The sequence below is a fragment of the Poecilia formosa genome, unplaced genomic scaffold, assembly GCF_000485575.1.
Source record: "Poecilia formosa unplaced genomic scaffold, Poecilia_formosa-5.1.2 Scaffold7, whole genome shotgun sequence".
Taxonomy (NCBI): Eukaryota; Metazoa; Chordata; class Actinopteri; order Cyprinodontiformes; family Poeciliidae; genus Poecilia; species Poecilia formosa.
Genome location: NW_006799946.1, coordinates 3,388,458 through 3,408,992, shown reverse-complemented (window position 1 = coordinate 3,408,992; position 20,535 = coordinate 3,388,458). Strand labels below are relative to the sequence as shown.

The 20,535-nt window shown below is 39.3% G+C and overlaps 1 protein-coding gene across 2 annotated transcripts in view; it reads right to left on the bottom strand.

The window, feature by feature from the left end:
• Nucleotides 1-20,535, bottom strand: part of LOC103151646 (leucine zipper tumor suppressor 2) — a 27,176-nt gene extending 6,641 nt beyond the window's left edge. The window contains exons 1-2 of one of the 2 annotated variants that reach the window (XM_007571819.2): nt 20,307-20,535; nt 8,348-8,488 (exon numbers count right to left, since the gene is read on the bottom strand). The gene's annotated coding sequence lies outside the window, so the exon portion shown is untranslated. Of the gene's footprint in view, nt 1-4,811; nt 5,026-8,347; nt 8,489-20,306 lie in introns of those variants that run through there. The other variant, XM_016681720.1, reaches the window with a different exon arrangement.

The following is a 20,535-nucleotide window of genomic DNA, read 5'->3' as shown; positions in this document are numbered from 1 at the left end:
TCATCAAGGAGCAATGTTTGCATGAAAAGTCAATGGTCAGCAAGAATGCTTAGATAGGCGCTACCTACCAAAACAATTCACAAGGACGGTAGGACCCAAGGTGTCCCAGCAAAACATTGCCTAAACCAACACACTGCCTTCATTTGGAAAACGTCTTGATATTTCCCAAATGTCCTGCTTTTATCTAGGAAATAAAATTTGTACACTTTCTGTTTCTCAGTCGTCAACACTGTTTTTAGTTCACTGCAAACATTATGCAGTAAACTACAGCCTTAAAAAATTCCACACACACACACACACACACAGAGAACCAGGACGGGGGCCATTCAGTAAATCCAGCCAAGCAGCACAAACTTTGGCTGCAGCCACAAGGCTTCTGAGTCAACACAAGGAAGGGTTCGCCTGATCCGAGACGTAAAACTTTGACCCACATGCTGGCAATTTTCTTTAGAGCAGCAAAACGCTACTGTCTCCAAACATCCAATTAGTTGTGGTAGCAACTGAAAATTCACAGCTGTGGATAATCCTCCAACGGTGCAGCACAAGGAGAGAGGAGACAGGTTAAACCTGCTGGGATACTTTGACGGCCAAAAATTCCTGAGCAAATCCGTCGACATGCGTTTGCGGGAATAATATGTGGGGAAAGTCAAACTCGCCTGTTTATTCCGTCACCTTCACAGGGCTGAAGGTAAATACTGACATCATATGGCTGACAACAGCAGATTTTCTTTTTTTTTTTTTTTTTTTTTTTCGTGGGTGACTGCTGAATTTTTGTTTGGCGAACAATGGCCAACGGGATACTTGTTAGTGAAGTCATGCTGCGTTTGAAAACATAAACACGGCGAGTCAGAATATGAGGATATCCGGCATGCGGGTTGTGTTTTGTTCAAACGTTTCAGAAAGATGACGGAATAAAAAAATTTTTTGTCACTTTACTTCCTCTGTAACCCTCTTATCCTGAGAAACCCTTCATGAATAAAGACCTGAAGTAATATCACAAACTAGCAAAGACGGTAAACGAGGTAGAAGAAAAGCTGACAGCTGGAATGCTGGGCAGACGCATTTCTGGAGCAGAGCAGCAAAATAGACGCCAGACCAGGTTCCAATGTGCCAACTTTATAACACTCCTATAAGGCCACTTGTATGATTTGACTGATTAGTAGATGTTAATCGGCGCCCTTTAAGCCTGGCTGATCCCTACTTCGACTCTGACAAACGTGGTTCTACAGTGTGTTATGATGCATGGAAAAAAAACAGGATTAAATCATGCGAGTGCATTCTTGGCTTGTTTTTTGTCTTTGTGTTTTGATACAATGATAAAGACAAAGCATTCTTAATAAATGGAAGTATTATTAGCTGCGGCATGTGGAGCTGTTAAGAGTTTCAAACAAATGTGCTACAGAGATTAAACTTGTGAAGATCAGCTGTAGGCCAGCAGCAGAGAAGGTGCTCCACAAAGCATTCAGTTTGGAACCGTTACCGTACATGTTCCTCACTTTTCTTCGTGCACAGTTCCTGTTTGGACACTAGTGCCACAAAGTCCCGAACAATATATTTGGATGGACGTTTACTGTCCTTTACGCCCATACCCGATATAGATCTTAGTGACCAAGATCAGAAACTCAAGGAGTTTAACAAATACATCATCTTGCAGTTGTTTTTATTGGATCATTCCTTCTGATCAAGAAGAGTCCATTGCTGTTCAGAGAGAAATGAATGAGCTCTAATCCCTCAGGAAACTATGCAGGGCCCCTTATAAGCAAGGCATAAGGGTCTCGACTGTTTTTAAAGCCTCTGCCATGATCATGCAGTCCTGGTTTCCCTTTTGTTGTCATAGAGACGAGGGCCTCAAACATTAAAGAAGGGAAAGTAAAGGGAGGGGGGCTAGGGGAAAGGGTCAGAGAGGCCAGGACCCTCCTTAGCATCTTAAAAACTTCAATCATTTTATGGCTCTCGCAGTCGTCCATACGAGGCCTAATGGAGAATAAATGGACATTTACAGCTAATGACTAAAAGATGGATGTTTGCTCTCTATTACAGAGTAGAGAGCAAAACTCTAAACTTCAAGCAGAGCTCTAAGTTTTACAATATGACAAAAAAAAAATATGGTTGTAAAATTAAATAGGCGATTTACACCCACTGCTTTAGACAGTCAAAAACCCATTGAAGCAATTACTGCAAATGGACCACATCTGACAGGAACAACAACAAACACGGTACAGCATGTAGGCGACATTTCAGCTGCCCACATAAAGTCTACGCTGTCAGCTGATTCTGACGGAGCAGACTGTTTTTGTCTGGGGAAAGCCTTTAAGGGTTTTAATGCCTTTCAGTCACTCCTCCGACCGGAGGAATGTGTGCTGCTCCAGCTGAGGAGAGCAAACAAATTAACCCGAGACGTTTTCTTATAACGATCACAACTAAAAGAAATGCAAAGAGCTTCTACTGAATTTGTTGTAAGATTGATTTAAACGGAGCAGGACAAGGAACAACAATGTGATGAACAGGAAGGAAAGACCATCCTGTTGACATCCAGTGGAACATTAACCATTATTAGTGTCCTGCTAAGCCCGCTTCCCTGGTTAACTAGAAACACTTGGCAGGATGTCACGCAAAATCCACTAGAGAAATATGTTTTAATAACACTGTTCCCTTTTAAAATGGACAGAGAGAAGGTCCAGATCCACTGGACGATGTGACAGGAAATATTCACAAACGGTTGAATTTGTAAGATGTTAAATGTAAGTAGCCTTCTTTTAGCCAGCTGACCAGCAGTGTCAACAGCAACATTTACAACTGAAAGGAATTCTGGTTATAGAGTCACTTTTTCAGGCTTCCATTAAAAATGACTGAACTGTAAAGTCTGTTGGGAAAAAATATATATATCCGTGCTTCTTCACTTATGCTTAGTTTAACTTGACGCCAATGACCAGTCTGTCTGTACGTCTTTCATTTTTATCTAAAAGCAGATTTGAACTGGATTAGATAATTAGCAATTAGGGGAAAAAAAACAACTAGAAGATATATCCAACTCCTCTTATCCCTTGTGTTTAAATGATGCCTCAAAGCACAACGTTGAGAAGTTTTTGCTGGGATTTCAGTTTGCAGATTCATACATTCACACATAATGTGAAACGATCTGCTCTAAAATAACTGCAGTGTCTTACTACAGTCTCTCAGCTAGCAAACACCAATCCACACACAGTAGGCCTTTATGAATGTATATTTACTGGCAATGAGAGTCACTTCCTGTCTGGCTGTGCCAGAGACTGTCTCATTACAGGCGTTAGAAATACAAAAACTGGATTACAGGAGTGGTTTTTATGATTACAGTGCATACCTCAACTCCAGCATCACACAAACCTGCTTTGACCCAAACTGAAGGAACTTGAGCTAAATCCCTCTTTATTTGCGCCACACCATAAACGCATATCCACAGAAGCTAAAAATACGCCTCGCACCAGGTAAAACGTTGAACGTGCCCCAATTGAAAATGTCAGCCCTCAACTGGGGGCGTCACCTTTCGAGAGCCTCAAGAGGGACATTTTCCGGAAGAGAGGGCACCTTAAGTTTTCTGCAGGGAACGTCTGCATGTCTGGAGATCCCCTCCTCCACTCTCCTACCACTTAAAACTTCTGAATCTCACTCTGTACCCCCACCCTCTCCCACCTCTTTATTCCTCTCCCTCCCTTCAGAAAGTGGAACAGAGGGCAAAAGTGTGACAATGCTATTTTGGTTCCGACGACAACCCAGCTTTCTGCAGCCAGACACCTCGCAGACGGACCTGGCAAAAACTGCAGCCACAATGAAACGTGTAAATATTCCCAAGTAAGGCTGTTAACGATGCTGATGTTGACGCCAATTAGCTGCTGGCAGGATTTCAAAACCATGTTTACTGACATTTGTTGCAGAAAAATTATGTGGAAAGCTGCAACAGTTAATGCATCTCTTTATATTTCTGTATCCAACAGAACTATCTTCTTATCTTCTTTGTATTTTCAATGTCATTGATTTTTCCAGGCATATTCACCACACTTAATATGAATAAATTTCCCTTGTATCACCTTAAGTACTACACAAATTCCCAATAAAGTAGCTTTGCATGCAAGCTGAAGTCTCTCTCTGACTACTTGGATGGTATTTTCCTTGTACTTCTTCCCTCCAATGCTGATTGGAACGATGGTCATGGTTTAGTGGTAATGCAGGTGTATGCAGTGTTGGGATAACTGGCTTCTGTGGTTGTTCATATTTTTATTTTTTTCCAAAATCCAGGATTTTTTCCTCACATTGATCTTAAATATTTTGCAGCAGCTGCACAGGAAATAACTAAACCATTGAAAGTTGGTGTTGATTTTAAAAACAGTGAATAAAGAAAAACAAGAAAACAGAAGTAGAAATGCTTTAAAAGAGTTCTGACTCTTTTAAAAAGTTTGTTTTTTTTCAGCAAGTTGAGTAAGTTTAACTAAAAAAAAAATTCTTAGTTTTAGTATCAAAAAGGTTTCCATATGAATGTGACATAAGATTTTTTTTTTGTTTCTAAGGAGCTGAAACTGAATTTTAAAAAAGCTCATTTGTAAAAGTAGCTTGTATTTTAGACTGATACAAGATCGGAGTCGCTTACATAGCTTTCTTTTCCCTCACAACTTTAAAAAGCCTTTTTTTTTTGTGCAATAAACCTGCAAGATTCCCACGAACCAACTGCACAAGTATAAAAACGAACAAGCCGTACAAACATCCTGTCTCTCTTGCTACAAAAGTAAATAAAGGCAACGATCCATTTCTCCAACAGTCCAACCCTCAGAGTTTCTTACCCCAGTTTGTTCCTTGCATGGCTGCTTTGGTGTCAGACCAGCTCCTCCTGATAACCCAGCTTATATCACAACGTTTCTAAGATGTAAGCTCGCTCCCTCGCTATGTTCTGTTTCTAAAAGCCACCCTCCCTCAAAAAAAAAAAAAAACAACCTCCAAATCCCCCTCCAAAAAATAAAAGAACCAGCTCATTCTCAAGACAAATGCCACCAATGTGAATAAGAGCTCAGTCCCCTCCCCTTCCTCAGCTTTCATATGTTCCCTCCTCCTCTTCCTCACAACACAGCCCAGCCTCTCCCTGATACAGATACACCTCCTTCTCCCTGCTTCAGTCCTCTGCCATTTCCTCTAACCAAAGAAACATCAGCAAAGCCCTGAGCTTCCTTTGTTGGACAAGAGAATAAAGAGAAAGGAAAGAAATGAATAGCTGTGGAAAAAAGAAAAACAGCTTTGAGTAAAAGAACTATTGAGCTCTTTTCACTATTTTCAGTTCTTTAAAATAAAAAAATAAAAAACCATACAGGCATCAAGGATAAAGCCTTCAAGCTGATGCAAGACAATTTCTCTTTCAGAACCAGAATATGAGAGCGTTCAAAATATTTCTTCCTAGGCTTTTTGTTGAGAGTGGTGAATGAAATATCTCTTTAAATACCCCCTTGCGTCTCAGTGCTTTATTTGTCTTCATTTTTACACGCATCATAGATACTGGAAACGGCTCATTTTCAGTCTCTTCATTTTATCAATCGTGGCTGAAACTACCATCAACTAGAAACTGATAAAAATTAAAATTTTTCATGAACTTGGAAAAACTGACAGTTTGTTATTTGAACCGTTTATTTCCCACTGACTTCATGAGACATTCAGTGATTATCAATTTAAAATGACTAAACAGTTAATTAATTATACATTTATGGGGCTCCGACTGTAAACACTGTCTGATGCATAGCCAGAAATACTTAATTGTAAATTTTGTTATTGTGACATCAATAAAAAAAAAATCGTTATAAAAGTTTAACTATACATATTAAGAATTTATTTTGAAAACTGCAGCAAATAATGCCCACAAATACGGCTGTATCTCACAAATATAAACATTTTCAAATTCAGTCGCTAAAATCTGAACAGCTGTATGCCTTAGCTAAACACCACTCAAAACACCCTCATTTTGTAAACCAGCATCTTCTCCAAATTTAGCAAAAAGAGACGGTGTAATGTGTGTAACTCTGATCAGCTCCAACAACAAGACTGGGGATAAAGTAGGGTAGAAGAAGTAGGCTAGGTCCTGCTACAGACTTGCACACAAATCTGTCCCTCATTTCTGCTGCCAGAAATGGGTCACATTGGAGGAACAAAGTTTGTCCTTGAGCCCTGTGCAGGAGCGGGAGTTCACGGTCATTCTTGGCGGTGACGTCTCGATGGGAGGTCTGCGTAGAACTGAATGTGCCACAAGCAAAGCCCCCATGGAGCTGCAGCTAAAGCGATATAAACCAGAGTTCAATACAGAACAACAAATATCAATCAGCCAGCCCAAGGCCACCAGTGCTGGCACAAAGAGGCAGGCTAGAAATCACCTCTGTGAATGCTACCATTAACACCACTTCTTTATAGGCCGGAGGGGGGGGGCTAACGTGACTCAGCCCCCTTTGAGGGAGCAGATTTACATATCAGGGCAGAAAAGGAAAGTAAATATTGCGTGCCTTTTCTTATTCTGCACTACAGTAATGTTTTTCTCTTTAGTGGCCTCAAGGTCACATAAAATTCCCAGTATTCAGGGAAAAGTGAAATTTTGAGGATTTAGAAGAATGGTAACAATACTATGGAAGAGCATTAGGGCAACTGAAAAAAATAGAAAAAAAAAAAAATCATTCTCAATTTAATCTCTTTGAAAAGAGTGGCTGGGTGGAATCCTTTTGCTCTTTCATTAATGAAATGCCAGTTTTGGGAACCCCTCAACTATGGAAAAACTGGCTTAAATCCAACATGTTCCTCCAGAAAGTTTGTCGTCTTCCTTCACAACTAGTATAAGCCCCGTCAATGAGGCAAATGTCACCAGTTTTTACCGTGTGTGTGGTGTTCTTTAAGAAATACTCAAGTTTGTTTCATGACAACTATTCATTTTGGAAATGTGGCCTAAATGTCCAAGTTTGGTTTCGTCAGGACATCTCATATTCTTCAACAAAGTTTTAGGGGATCTTAGCAGGCGATTTATATTTTGTTGTCACAAATAAAACAGGGATTCCACCCTGAAACAGTACTCTAAACATGGTGAAGACAGAAGATTGGATATTTCACCTGCAGAAAAAAATGAGACTTTGTAAGAAATCCCTGAACCACCATTGCTGTATACCTGCATCTTGTCAGCCTTCTTCTGCAGCTTCAATCTATAACTTTTCATTTAATCTGTTCTTGTATACATGTTAACATGGATTAATTTTTAATCTTTTCCTGATACATTTGTGCAATGATATACTTTTTATCTACTTTAACCTATTTTTAACCTGGATTGTGTAAAGATATGGAAGAGCAAATGTCAGCAATTCATCATGTCAGCTGTGAACTGAAGACTGAATGAGGTAACTAAATCAAAAACTGATTCAACAGTGATTTTTTTAGGGGTTTTCACTCCAATCCAGTCAAATTGCATCTTTTCTGTATATTTTTTTTCATAATACATTATTTTTCTGATTCATACAGATTGTGTGAAATAACACCCCTAATTTCTCTGCACCTCAAAAACTACGCATGTCTCTTTAACCAGAGATTTGCATACTTTTGAGTCAGGCACAATCCAAACGGAAGCGTGGAGGGGCTAAATTTCTAAGAACTCTGGCCACAATTCTGCGTCATCTCCATCTCTTGTGGATGCAGTGCAGGTGATCATCCATCACAGGAGCAGATGTCATCTCTCTGCGGCCCATCAGCCTGCTTCCATCCATATTTTCATAACAAGGGCTCCGACGTGGGACTAGAAACTGGCAGAAAGCTAGGCCATCCATCAGCGTCTGCCCTGTCTAGGCATGGGGACATCATTCCCATTGGATGCTGCAGCTAAAACTGGCGCCGACCGGCCCATCTCTCTCGGACCGCTTGTTTCCATAATAACCCACCAAGGCCCAAAGCATTACATGGACACCTCAAGATTAAAACAAATGAAAAAATCTGAGCCAGTGTCACGGAGTGGTTCATCAGTCTCAGACCCAAATAAAGAGAGACTGAAATAAGCTCCCATAGTAAGTCCAGTCATAAATCCACGCTGTAGCTGTTCCGAGTTGGCAGGCACTCGACTTAACCACAGTTCTGATTTACTGTATAATGTGCCAAAGAGATTAGATTTGCGCCTCGAGCTCTGGACTTACAGCAATACCCCCATGCTTGATTAAGATCCGTTCTGCTGCACACTCACGCAGCAGAAATCTGTTAACGGTCACACAGGAGGAGTACTGCATGCCAAAACATCGCCAGTAAGATGTCCTGAAGTGCCGTTTTGGAACCATCTGTTCAGAGCGAAGTCAGATTTTAACTAGCAGTCAGCACTTACCTTATAAAAAAACGACCTGTCTTCAGCTTCTGATGGCCTCCGATGAACACGTACACATCTGGTGAGCGTGGCGGTAACTCACACTGGTGAGAAACTTCATTTTTTCCCACCCCCCCTCCTTCGCCTCGATGTTCTCTCAGACTGAGGGGAGACGAAAAAGAATAAGCATATTACTCAACAGAAGCAAAGCAGTGAGGTAAACAGCACTGTGGAGAGCTGGAAAACCTGAAATGTGACAACTGTGTTTATAGAAGTCAGCAAGAAAGAGGAAAATCTGAGTCAGAGTTGTAAAAAAAAAAAAAAAGACGCTTCACATGCAGGAAGGTTAAGACTGAGGGGGAAATTCCATGTCCGCACGAGTGAAGACCAACACTAAAACTGTAAAACCCTGTTCGCAAAACAAATGCCTGGTGTGGAAAGTCTAAATGTTTAACAGCTGGAGGTAACTTTTCAGTGTTTCTACACAGCTTTGTCTCACTTTTGAATATATATATATTTTTTTAAGTTTCATTTCATTAAAAGAGATGAGGCCAATCTGTTCCGATAATGGCTGCTATTAAAAAGAGCTGTGCCAAGATAGCACTGGTATAGATAATTGCGTAAATGCACACACTACAGGTTCCCCACCCACATTCAACATGTCCTGATCGCTGTTGCGTTTCCCACTTCAGAGTGGACCTGGTGACGGCTGGAGAAGTTAATTAGCCCCCCGAAGCTACTTAGCTACCCATATGAAGATGTTTTAACTTTCAGGGGTTTGGCCTGATTTTGGGGTATTTTTCAATCCTTCTAATTTTGCCTTTATAGGAGAACACAAAAAACTTGATTGAAAGAATTTGAAACCCTTTCCCAGTTCGGAGGCATCTTGGTTCATATGACTCTGAGTCAATTTGCCCCTTTGCCAATTCTTATACTCGATTTCATACCTCGTTATAAAGTCAAATGTTCCAGAAACAGTATTTGTTTTATACATATTTTTATTATTCTTTTGAATTAAAAAAATATGTCCTTTAACATTTTTTTTGCCATGTTGTCGTAAGTACCATTATAACAACTGTTTTCTTGACCTAGATATACTTCTGAGGCCATACAGTGCCAGTTAGTGAGAACATGTTTTATTTATTTATTTTCTTTTGTAAATGTAAGAAATTCAAATGAGTCTGACCAATACGTTGGCATTTTTTGCCCTAACTCCAGGTTCAAATTTTACAATCAAGACATCAGTAAAACACACCAGATGAAAAGCAGACAGCATAGTATAGTTTGCTATAAACCAAAAAATAAAACCTTACATTGCTGTAATACCACTCAAAAAGCACAAATGTGTTTTAATCCCTATTCCGTTGTTTTGGATTTACAAAAAAAAAAAAAAAAGGAAACTGTTGTCAGACGTGTGAAACGGAATGAGGAAGGTAGCATCTGGTCAGTGTGTGTTCTGTTTATCAGCAGGATCAGGGGATGTTTGCTAAAACTAACGTTACCAACTGCCAACAGGGACAGTGTAACTTAAGACCATCAGCTCCTCCATCTGTGGCTGACGCACCACAAATGTACGTTAAAGAGACAGATGGAAGTGCTGAGGACAGCGTGGCTGCCCACATGTAATGTGGTTCGACAGAAAGAAAGGCTTTAGAGCGTCTTTCTGAATGTTGCCCAACAGGGCCGAGCGGCAGAATGAACTCGGCGCCCTGAAAAGCAATGCCCCGAAGCGTTTGTTTTAAATGTTGACGAGCTGCTTTACATAGGAGAAACAGGTGTTTTCTCTAAGAGGGTCACACCCCTCACCTGCTTTTCCGAACAGACTGGGATAATCCTTATTAAAATGAAAGGTCTGACAGTGGAGAAAGAGGGACTTGCGGCAGAACGTTTACTTGAAACGGGAGCTTGAAAAATCGCTTAATGATTAAACGATTGGTTAAACCATCGTCAACCTGAAAGTTTTGATCAACAAGGAGATTCTACTTTAGCTATGAACGTAATTTAAAAGTGGGAGCGTGCTGTACTTTAGTAGATAAACGCATCTCGACACTTCTCACTACGTTGCCCTTCAATTTCATTGAGCACAGCTTCTAACTTCTGTTATGAACAGAGGCTCGTCTTATTCAGAATCAGAGTTTTCTTTCAGTTTCCTGCTCATAATGCTGCTCCACGTCAAAAAAAAAGAAAAAAAAAAGTCAAGTTGCCACCAAATGAATGAAACACGGCACTTTACCGCTGTGGCAAGAAGACTTTCAACAATTAAGCCCTAAACCAAAAGCTTGTAAGAGATCAGGATAGGACAGAATTTGGTCTAAAACCTGTGTCTGCTCATCCCAAGAGGGCAGACGGAGGGAAATGGGACACAGATTAGAGCTTAATCTGGAGGCAAAAGGTTTACCAGTGCTCCAGCATGCGCACTCTACCAAAGAACTGCAAATGACAAAAAAAACAAACAAAAAAAGACAGCAGAAAATATGAAATGGAGATATACAACATTTTAGGAGTCAATACTAATTTCTGGCCTAAAAGTGTTGGAGAAATTATTTGCTCCATCAAACATTTCTGTTTATTGCTTTTCGGATTAACGTTGGTATTGAACATAGCCTGAATAAATACTTCATACTGTTTTCAAGTAAGAATTTTCAAGTGTCTCCAGATACTGTAGTGCGGCTGAACCCCTTGAGTAAAACACAATAGTTACGTAAGACAATACTTTCAGCTGCTTCCATTCACTACTTAATATTTCCAGATAAAGGGTGCTATTCTGGACATTTGGGAGAAACATGTGCCCACGCACATCAGAGTAACGGCGTTGGAAAGAACAAAAGAAGCAAGTCGCATCGTCTAACTCAATGCAGAGAGAGTTTTATGTAAACTGCAATTTGTCACGAGCCGTCACTTACCACTGTGGAGAATTACAAGCAGACCAGGCTGGTCACAGAGCTCTTAAATCTCTGAATAGGGTGCTTGGCATACTAGGTCTCCAAGTCAATACTCAGACCAATTTCTCTACCAACTTCCTTCTAATCACTGAGACTTTACAATCATGACTTTCATATTGGGCAACAAGTGTAACATTTATTGATGTCAAAGTTCAGCTGTGTGTACATAACAACCTTGGTAAAATATTGTGAATAACGATCTGAAAAAACAATGGTGGGGGGAAGTTAAAAATGAGGACATATGCCCTCTGGAATAGGGTGATTTCTGACTTCATCACCTATCCAAGCTTGCAGCACTTAAAGTTTATTGCTCTTCCACAGTTCAACCACGTGACAACGGTTCCGGTCAAGTTGGCAAACTCAATGTGAAAACATGGCACCATCACATCCGGATGAAGGCCAGGAAGGGGAAGTGGTGGAGCAAAAAGGACAGCATTGACAGCACGCTTGATGTTTACATACTAAGCTTGGGTTTAAGTGTGGCAAAGAGTATGGCAACATCGTAACAAGCGCTCAGAAATCTTGCTACAATACAAATATTTATTTGAAAGAAGATAAACTGGGCAGAGGGTGGGAAGTCAGTCCACAGGGAAAACCGGCATGCCTGACAGCCCACATGGAAAACATTACATTCCATCTTAAATAGCTCAAAATCCTTGTATTTTCCGCAGACATCCTCATTTAGGATCACTCAAGCCAAACCTCAAACATCCTCCGACATCTCAGAAAACCAATGAGGGAAAACCGCTCCTATAGTTCAGGCTGACCATTAAGTGGTGCTTTTTTTTTTTTTTCCCCCCCTTTCTCAAAATACCTTTAGGTTCATACGGTAAAACAGAGATTAAATTCCCTATTCAGCTTTTTAATCACGCGATTGCTAATCACTCTAACGCACCAACTACACTCTGGAAAACAGCCATCGCAGCAACTCTAATTAGTCTGCTAAGAACACATGGTTGGACTGCTGACAGCTCGAACAATAACCATCTCTCGTCTCATCGGAGCTCCCAAATAGGACCAACGGCTCCCCACGCTCATTACTTCAGATCTGCATCCCCTCTGCCTACGTATGTTCTTATGCAACACAGTGACGCAGCTAACCGTGCTTCCCACCACCCACGTGGATTATGATTCGCACCTCCAAACCACCTCTTCACCTTTCACTCGCTCATCCACCCACCAACTGGCCAGCCTCTCCATTCAAAAAATAAAAAATAAAAATAAAAAAAAATACATTCACTTACAGTACTGTGGAGGTGTGAATCTGTTGCTATTTGCTGGTATCCTGTTTTCTTTTTCTTCCTCCCCACCCCATGTTTTGAAGTAGCAGTACACGTGTTAAATAAAGTGGAGCTGGATGTTGTCATCATGTGTTCTCTCAGCTGGAGAATAATCAGGCCAGAAATCACAGTGACACGGAGGAGAAATGTATTTAAAAATATCCAAAACATCCAACCTCAGGGACGACTCGTCCCACTTATATAACGGAAGTCCAGTTGAGCACCCCCGTTTCCCCCGGTTACGAGAAAACTACAGTAAAAAAAAAAAGATGTTGGTACAAGCAGACCTGGTAACGCATAACAGAATTTTGGAAGCATTTCATTTTTAAGCAGCACAAAGCCAGCTGAAAAACACGGTGAAGATGGGTAAGCGATAGATTAAGAACACAACTTTGCTGAGTGTGAAAAAATTTAAACAAGCAGAAGTGAATCCCGCAGAAATGACAGCAAGCAAAGGCCGGATTACCAGTATCAAAATGCATCAAGGTTTCAAAATGTGACAGAAATTGCTAATAATTCCTATAAAATGAACCTGTTGCTGCACTGCTGGCCAGCTGGCCTATAAGCAAGGCTTCTTTTTCCCCTCACCAACAAGAAAATTGAGAGAGTTTGGGAAGATTTTTACTGACAATCCTGGTGAGAATATAAAAGTAGAAATATATTGCTTTAATTAAAATAAAGAGGTTTAAAAAGTAAGCATAGCCATTCTCTGTGAAGCAACTGAAGGCAGGTTGTGTCCCAGCAGATAAATGTTTTACACTAAGCAAACCGACTTGAAATTTACTAATTAACTGAGTGGATTTTGATATTTCTGCTCATCTTTACATATGCCAAACACCATCAGCATTTAATATTTATATGTTAGCAGCAACAGATTTTTTTTTTTAATTAAAAGATTAATTTGCTCACGTTTAATTTTTTTCTGTTTAAATACCACTATGCTGTAATTTTACCAGCCCACGTCAAGTGGAAAGAGACCCTGAAACCGCAAGGAAATGTACAATGGTTCTGTACTCAGTCAGGTTCTAGCAAAACAAGTAATATTTTTAAAGTGATGAGCCAGAACATTAAACAGTACTAACATTGTAATACAACATGGGAATTAATTAGGTCTGTGAGTTGTGCAGTGAGCTTCCCACTGCAAAAAAACAAACAACCCTGGAGATGAACTGACAGCATCTTTATTTTTTTTTTGACAACTCCAATATTAATTTGTTTTATTGGAATACATTTACTTCAATCTATGTAATGTTACAATAAAAAGTATAACTATAAAAGAACTAAAAACTTAACTAAAATTTCCTTTCATTTTTACATTAACAATTTCCTTTGTTTGCCACTTCTCTGGCCTTAATCAGAAACACTGTGGGCTTTGACGTAGTCGGAGGTTTGCAGATGGACTACAGAAGGATGCCAAGCAGCTGACACAACCGAATAAGCGATGACACTGACGGCAAGGATTGATGAGCAAAAATGTGAGGAGGAAAAAAAACAAGAAAAAAAAAAAACAGGATAAACAACACAGAACTGGAAGTGAGATATTGTATTGTAGCACATATGGGCCTCTCCCTGCAGCAGCTGTGAAACTCATGATCGCACTAACTACACCTCTAATCGCAGCTGCTCATGGGAAAAGGTCTTTTTTACTGCTTTTTTTTTTTTTTTTCCAGAGCACATCATCATCCACGATTAAAAACAGATGATGCAACAAACTGAGAGAGGAATATCTTCCTGACAAGTCTAACGGATCGGAGTAATCTCAAATGCGGGCACACTTCCAAGTGTAACAAAACTGGGATTAAATCTTCTTACAAACCCCGAAGACTGAGCTAATTAAATCCAACCAACTGAAAAAAATAAAAATAATAAAAATGTTGGGCTTTAAGAAAATGAAAAAAAAAGTAAAGACATCTATAGGAAGCAATGACACAAAAGCTAGTGTCACTATGATAAAAACACAACTATTCCAATAAAAATCGGTGGAACTAGACTATGAGCCTACACGTGCTTGGAAAAAAAAATTTCATAACGCTTGAAGCTCCCCAAATATTACACCATAATTACAAACTTCATTGTAATTTAAACAAAATAACCCTAAAAAAATGTTATGTTTGTGGTTAAAATGTAAAAGAGGGGGTTTGGGTATTTTCCCAAAGCACTGCATGTTACATTTTAAGTGTGTTACTGAAACAGAAGCTGGCGATCTAGGCTTAAGGTAAATGACAAGGTTATCTCCCATACAAGACACATTTTTGACAACATTACGCCAAAGTCAACTTCCTCCAAGGACACCTTGTCCGAACTATAGCCGATTTCTGTCACGCTTACTTCGCTGTGACCACAGCAGCCGGGCGTCTTATCGGAGCCGTTTGCAAACCTGCAATCTAAGCATGACTGCAGCAGCTCCGTGAGACTCATTCACAAAGTGACTGCAGGAAAAGACGCGCTGGAAGGAAGGGGTCGAGTCAGAGGGAGAAGGGGAGGAAACATTTGGGAGTCATTAAGAAAATGAATGGGGCTGTAGAGGTGGAGCAGTGATTGAGTACGGTTCGCCCGCTTATAATTACTCTGAATGATCTGTCTTTATAAGTACATTTTCTTTTAAAGTCATAATATCGCGCAGTATTTTTAAGGTTCTGGGGAAGTTTTTCTTTCTTTTTTTTTTAAATGATATGTTTGTGTAACATAAGAGTATGTCTATAGCTCAGCAGTTTTTTTTTTTTTTTTTTTTTTTGTGTGTAAATTCGTTTACACAAAGTCACTAAAAACAAAACATGTCAGATCAATGACGTGTTGCAAGAAGACCCAAACAGAACCAGCCTCAGTGATTTTGGGGGTGGGAGGGGTTGACGTGAAAAACATGATGATTTCTTAATCTTGTTTAGAGTGAGAAATTATATACATTAAAAAAAATAATAAACAAAATTAAGTTGAAACTCAAAAACGCCTGAATAAAATGGCTGAACTGCCTCCTCAGCAAGCAGGCAAGTTTTAAAGTCTTAATAATCACGTCATTATTTACCGTAATATTTCTAAAGCATAGCAATATAATGCAATTGCAATTAAGGTGTTCTCCTTAAATGGAGAACAGGGAAAAGATGTGAAATATACAATGGTTTCTATCCTGGTTGCCTGAATCAAATAAAAATAAATTAAAACATGTGTTCCTTAACCTGTGGGGAAAATTACTGAAGTACTCCGAAACCAAAACATGCAACTTGTTCTTAGAGACTCAGGATTTTAAGGCCATAAAATATTCTCCAACGTGCCACAAACAGCTGTGCAGTCCAGCTGTGGATGCAAAAAAATAAAAAATAAATCCTAGCCAGATAAGAATGCCAATCCAAATGCTGTGGAGAGGTCACAACCCTTATGCCTCGATAAAGAGGAAAACCTTTTAAATCCTGACTGCCAATGGATGAAAGATGTATTCTTAAACCCGAGTTGCACGGTCACCATGCAGTGACATCTTTTATCACTGCAAGAATATTAAAATAGTATATCTGACGGCTAAAATTAACTGTTAGCGCTTTAAAAAAAAAAAAAAAAAAAAAAGAAAAACTTTACATACAAGTTAGCTGAAACATCTGGGTATCAGAAATTATGATACAAGACAAAAAGTTCAGTGTCTTAGATTTCAAATAAATTCAGCCACATATCAGCTGGTAAGCTGAGCTGCTTTCAAGATGTAAAGGTTCAGGTTCCCCTTTTCATTTTTTTTTTTTTTAAAGTCTCATAATCCATCATTACAGGACTTGCATAACTGCAGAGACAAAGTTATGCAAACGCTGACTCCGGTCTTTCGAGTGGCTTTGATTCACTGCTGTGAAGGCAACAAGAAGTGTGGCATCATTCCAGCACATAAAGGGTGTTTGCCTGGATAAAACTGGAATGTCAAGAATACTGATTTCAGAGTGTTCTTTTATGTTTTATTAAACCTGCAATAGAATACAGGTTAAACATTCACAGTAAAGTTAATGTTTGCCTCACCGAGAAGGGAACGTATTTAAACAATACTTAGTTATTCTCAAAATCAATTCAGTGTTTCTCAAAAAGCTGATCTATGCAATTTATGTTTAGTTTCTGAGTTTGCTACACTTAACCATTGCTTCAATACAGACTTATTTGTGGTTGAAATGGACCGACATGAGATGGGGAACAATTTTTGCCCCTCTATTTACAGCCACATTAAAAAAAAAAAAAAGTTTGTTGCCTTCCTTCAGCTTGCATATAGGAAAGAGGATTTTATTACTGACAATTTCAATAACTCATTGCTTCATCCATTTTTAAATCAGACTCTTAAGATAAATTAAAAACTGGAAGTAGCAGCATTTCAGCCACCTTGGTTGACTTGGTTTAGCTGACAGAGTGCAATGCGGATCCGATCAAAAAAGTGCTTTCTTTTAGTAAACGTCAGGGTTGTGGACGCAGTGAAGAAGCAAGACAGATCCTGGATAAAACTAATGTAGAGCATCACGGTGACACAATTGTTGGGAGAAATGAGAGGGCTGACACCTGGGAGAATCAGAGTGAAAATGCTGGTCAGAACCGGAGCAGAAACGTCTAACTTCCTACCAAGTACTGACAGAAATTTTCACATTACTGCAGGTGCCAGTGTTTGAAATCTTAGTTATAACTCCTTTGAAACTTCCTACTCTGCTCTTAGCTGCCTCGTGCTCAATTTTCTGCAATTTTTTTTTTTTTCGATTTTGAACATGGAACAAATGTTCCATGTTCAAAATACTAAAACATTTAGTATTCAAAAATACCAACCCTACAGCAAACAGAGAGCATATCTTAACTTGTATGGAGCTATGAGACTAATAAGAGGATCCAATGTGAGGAAGAGACAAAAAAAAAAAAAACAGAAAGAAATGATGAACGCATAAACACAAACATCCCCGCCTCCTTAAGATGATGCACCTCAAGATGCATCATCTTGCATCTTGAGGTGCAAGATGATGAACGTGTGCTACGTTTTCTTATTTGGGAAAACCAAAATGAGTCGGTGTTGCAGTCGAAACTACCCCGGTGTGGGAAATCGCTAATTACAGCTAACAGCCATCTACAGCAGAGTAATTTCCACACAATGAAGTACAGCCTAAACAAAAGGAAGCTTGTAAATCCTCAAACAGCACTGCTCTTGATGCGATGGTCCCTCAGGAAAACTAAAACACAGCCTTCAAGTTGCCTGACAGCTCTCACTGTGTTCCTATTGTTGACTTGTCTCCGAAAGTTTAGCACTTTTCATTTGTTCAAGGGAAAAGTTTGTGCAGCGTAACAGAAAAGGACAGAGGAACTTGACCCCGAATTTAATCAGCTCAAGGACAAAATTCAGAGCAGCAAAACAGAAGACTCCATAACTTGAAGTGAAGTGTTTTAAAAGAAATAAACATAACTTGGATCTAAAACCAGTCAGCTGTTTTCCACAAAAAAAACGGAGAGAGGAGATGGCCTAACTCGCGCAACAAGTCAAAATGTCTTCACCTTAAAAGAAAAAGTACAGGAACAGATTGAAATACAACTTTTAAAACATTTAGTTTTCAAAAATACCAACCCTACAGCAAACAGAGAGCATATCTTAACTTGTATGGAGCTATGAGACTAATAAGAGGATCCAATGTGAGGAAGAGACAAAAAAAAAAAAACAGAAAGAAATGATGAACGCATAAACACAAACATCCCCGCCTCCTTAAGGAAAACGGTTCACGCAAGAATCTGGCCTTGTTCTGCGCTTAAGGTGCAGAAATGGAAACCAGTCATCCTACAGCGTAGGAGCGTCGAGCTCTCCTCGCTCAGTTTGTTTGTTCGTCTTTCGGATATTCTCATCTTGTTCCAACTATTTAGCAATAGCTTACAGATGAGGCAGCTGCTTACGAAAATAGCCTATGTGCTTTTTTTAATCTCGTTACTTACAGCAAATGAGCACTCTTGGGAATTTTTTTTTTTTTTTCCTCATGTAAACACTCCACTAGTGCTGTGCACTTGTGCATGACAAACGCTGGTAAACAAAAAGGATCACTTTGTTATCAAGTTCACTTTTTTTTTTTGGAAAACCCAGAGCTGCGTTTGTGTTTCCTGCTGGATTTATCTCTCCACACTTGTCGTAGTAACAATGCTGTCCATCTGTATAATGTAAGGAGTGTCTGTGCACTGCATTACAAGGGGAATGACATTTATTTTAGGAATTCACAAGCTATTGTTGTGCCTACAGGGCAAGTTGGTCCGAATAAGGAAAATAGTATTGGGCAACCTCTGCTTTGATGTAATAGGGAGTGTTTTAAGTTTTCATGCTCTTGACAAAAGTTGTTTTTTTTTGTGTGTTTTTTTTAAAGGATCGATGCAGCCAATGGCTGAAATTCTACAAAGTTGTTTATTCCTCCGAGGTTCTATGGATCTGGAGGTAGAGACATTTCAGGTGACTCATATATACATCATGTTTGCAGATCTGGCAGAGAGGAGAGATTTTCCTCATTCAGACGGTTGAAACTCGTTACTCATTTCACTACGTCAGATTTTCTGCCCTATGAAAAAAATCAAGCTTCTCCACACTCTGCTTTTACTTTTCTGAAGTTGATGCTTCACAAAACACTGCAAAATCAATGCATTATGTGCATTTCATGTGTGTTACATGACTTAAAACAGGGCTCCGCAAACTTAGAAATCATGAATATTAGTTAATTATCCAACGACAACAGTAGTGACCATTCTTAAGCAATCTCCTCCTCTCTTTGATTGTTTTCTTGATAGTTTGTCCTACTTTTTTTAAGTTTTACTTCACATTTGCATTAAGATTTTATATGAATCGACTGGAGTAGTATTTGCTATTCATGCATATTTAACGTATTTAAGGCTTTTTTTTTGCAGTTTCAGGTAGTGGATATAACAACAACAACAACAAAAATGGAAGAAGATGCTCAGGTCAAATGAAATCCTAACGTTTTGAATACAAATGCACTCTGCACTTCCAGATTACAAGATTTTGAGAACTAGCCTGTTTTCCTCCACAGGTACTAGTTCTACTTTGTAGTGATCCATCACATAAAATCCCAATAAAATCCATTAAAGAATGTTGTTGCAATGTGACAAAATGTAAAAACATTTAAAGGGGCAAAGATACTGCACAAGACACTGTATGCGCCTTCAACGAGGGCACAAACTATTAGCTTTGTACAATTTAAGTTTTGTAGTCATCCAATAGAGTGTGGCTCAGCAGAAATTGGCCCAGGTCTATTTGTTTCTGAAGTTATAAGATAAATGAGATTTATTTGGAGATGATAAAGGTTACTGTTGAACGTTCCTGATAAGGATCACTGTTGAAGCAGAGTCCTGGACTGAAACTATAATCTGAGCAGGAAACTAGTGCGATTACTCGACAGGAGCTTCTTTGTTGTGTCTGCATCCACCCAACCTGTCATGCCTGATGCACACAAAGATTACATAAAAAAATTACTAAAAAGCAAGAACAACAACGATCTGTAACACGTCAGAGAAGTGCTGTTGGCTTTAAGCAGTACTTTAAAAACAATAAGTTCTTACTTGTACTATTTCATGTCCGATTAATCTAACAAACTGCACCATGTGGAGCTAACCTTTACACCTGTCCACAGGTAATTAAAACTCTGCAGTACAGTAAACCCCTCCGAACAACAAGTCAGTCATTAATAACTAACACAAACAAAGCGTTTACATATTTACAGTATAATAATTGTTATACAGTTAAAGATAAAATAAAATAAAACTCGATAAAAACCATACCATGTACAGCTTCCCAAGAGACAGTTTTTCCGATCGTCAAAAAGTGTTTTGAGGAAAACGTGCATGCGACGTTGACTTTCTCCCGTTCTAAGCGCCTCATCCACAAACACGGAACAAAGTCAAGGCAAGTGTTGATAAAACAAAATGTTAAATGTCCTCTCTGTAGCTCTGAGGTGTCCTTCTTTCGCGTGAAGCGCGTTTGCTGGGTTAGACAGAAACCGCAGGAGTT